Below are 2,707 nucleotides of genomic sequence, written 5' to 3'. Positions count from 1 at the left end.
GGCTTTCCTCAGATTAGTCAGCAGCATATGTGAAGAAAGAAACAGAATTAACATGTCAGATTGATGACCTTACATTATTATGGTCTCTCCATAGCCTTAGGTTGTTCCAGATCAATTTATGCATGTTTAAAATGAAACTATTACTATATGGGAAGCAAAAATGCAATCCCCTACAAATTATAATTAAATAATATTATTTTTGTGTAATATTGAATGATGAATAAATGCTGGACAGGACATCCTCCTCCCAGCCAACCACTGTACTTCACAATAATCCCATGGCTTCTTTAATATCCACCTGGTGAGAAGGCAGCAACTGGTATGCGTCACAGAGAAAATTAGTAAGGTTCCTCTGCAAGGATGACACACAAATTTGTGAATTGTTCCATATTTATTTTGTCAAACGTGGGCAAATGGGAATAGCTTAGATGGCATCTTGGACAGCATGGACAAATTGGGCCGAAGGGCCTGTTTCTGTGCTGTATGAATTTATGACTAGAACTTTGACGTTTTTTCAGCATCTGTTTTGTTTTCTTCAACCAACTTAAACACCTCCCCAAGTGCCTGTATTTTTACATGTTTTGTAGGATAAAACTCAGATATAAGGAGCCTTAGTTTTAGAATGGTGTTGTAAATGTTAATCACTTGAGATTAGACCTTTCACCAACATAGGCCTGGTGTCACACTCTCATACTGTTGTTCTGTTCTCACAGTTTGCACATGCACAGATGTAAATTCACTCAGGCCAGAATAGAAAGCTGCATTTTTAATTCATTTTCATTATTATGCTCACATGCCTCAATTTAAATGCATGAAAACTTGCCAGCCTTCCAGGCCCACAGATGCAATCAGTCGCAGTCCTGGAGATCTTGTTGTTCTGATCACCTAAACTAGGCACAGCAGATAGATATAATCAAGCTGATGGCATGCCTGCATCTTTATTTTCTTAGAAGTTGAAAGAAATACAGCATGTCACCAAATATTCTAACAAACTTCAACAGATGTACCATAAAGATAACACTGACTGGTGGGATTATGGTCTGGTATTGGAATTCCAATGCAAATGAACTCCCACAGCCACACAGAAGAGGCTGCAGAGAGGGGTGAGGCCAGTATCTGAGGCCCTTGTTCAAGAAGGTGGAATCTATCTTCAAGGATCTACACCCTATGGTCCTTATTGTGCATATGACAATAAACTCAATGTGGCTTGACTTGCTACATGTGCCATCAGGAACAGTATTGTGCACAATTCTAGTTGCCACACTATAGGATAAATGCGGCAGCAATTAGAAACTGGGCAGAAGAGATTCTTCCATTAGGAAGAGAATGAAAATGGCATGGAGGAGGAGTTGACATAAACAAGAAAGGAACTTTATAAGTGATTTTGGTATTCAGAAAAACGCAAGGAATCATGGGATTTGTCAAAGGTCATTCGCCATAAAGAAAAAGCAAACAAAGAGCTGGCTGAAGAAACTGTGTTTAAATTCTTATCTTTATTCATAATTTATGTGTAAAAATATATTTAATCTGAGGAACGGGGATGCCTTGTGGACTCATTATAGGAAAATTAATGTATTACAGACAGGAAAACAACAACAGTTTAAGAATAAGGAGTAGGCCATTTAGAGTAGAGATGAGGAAAAACTTTTCACCCAGAGAGTTGTGAATCTGTGGAATTCTCTGCCTCAAAAGGCAATGGAGGCCAATTCTGTGGATGGGGTTGCAAATGGGGTTGGGTTATGTAAACGGGAGGTACAGCGAGACTTGGGTGTCCTTGTACACCAGTCACTGAAAGTTGGCGTGCAGGTACAGCAGGCAGTGAAGAAAGCTAATGGAAAGTTGGTCTTCATAGCAAGAGGATTTCAGTTTAGGAGTAGAGAGGTCCTTCTGCAGTTGTATAGGCCTCTGGTAAGACCACATCTGGAGTATTGCATACAGTTTTGATCTCCAAATTTGAGGAAGGGCATCCTTGTGATTGAGACAGTGCAGCATAGCTTCACAAGATTGATCCCTGCGATGGCAGGACTGTCATATAAGGAAAGATTGAAAATACTAGGATTGTATTCACTGGAGTTTAGAAGGATGAGATGGTTCTTATAGAAACATATCTATATTACTGAAAGTAAGATCTTGACCACTTCCTGTTTTCCTGTTTCATGATTTTTGAAAAAACGCTGCCACTTGCGGCTGTGATTTTTGGCCATCTTACGCGGGGTCCATCTCCGCTCTGCAGGACAAGATGATTTTTCCCATTGATGAAAAATAAAAGAGTTAGTTATGTTTTAAAAATGTTGACATTCTCTCTGCTTCCCCTGCTGGTGGGAGGGGAGAGGAACTATAAAACCCAGAAGTGTTGTGCCCCAGTCTCTGCAAGATGGATGAAGCGAGAGGGTCATGTCTCTTTGAGCTGTGAATAACACTGAACACATGTCTACTCAAGTATGAGTGCCCTTAATGTGGCTTCAAAATGAAAATGTGGTTGCTTTGAAATGCTGCACTGCAAATGATTGTTGGTGGTGGTAACTGCTTTGAAATGCTGCACTTGCAAATGGTTGTTGGTGGTGGTAACTGCTTTGAAATGCTGCACTTGCAAATGGTTGTTGGTGGTGGTAACTGGACAACTTCCTGTTTGCACTGTACATTGATTTTAGATAAAACGCTACCACTTACGGCTGTGATTTTTGGCCATCTTACTCAGTCCCCCTCC

General features: G+C 40.3%; 1 pseudogene; it reads left to right on the top strand.

The window, feature by feature from the left end:
* The first annotated feature begins 324 nt into the window (after nucleotides 1-324).
* LOC129716451 (U6 spliceosomal RNA) lies at nucleotides 325-395 on the top strand (annotated as a pseudogene).
* The last annotated feature ends 2,312 nt before the right edge of the window (nucleotides 396-2,707 follow it).

The sequence above is a fragment of the Leucoraja erinacea genome, chromosome 2 (genome assembly GCF_028641065.1).
Source record: "Leucoraja erinacea ecotype New England chromosome 2, Leri_hhj_1, whole genome shotgun sequence".
NCBI lineage: Eukaryota > Metazoa > Chordata > Chondrichthyes > Rajiformes > Rajidae > Leucoraja > Leucoraja erinaceus.
This window is presented reverse-complemented; position numbering and strand designations above follow the sequence as displayed.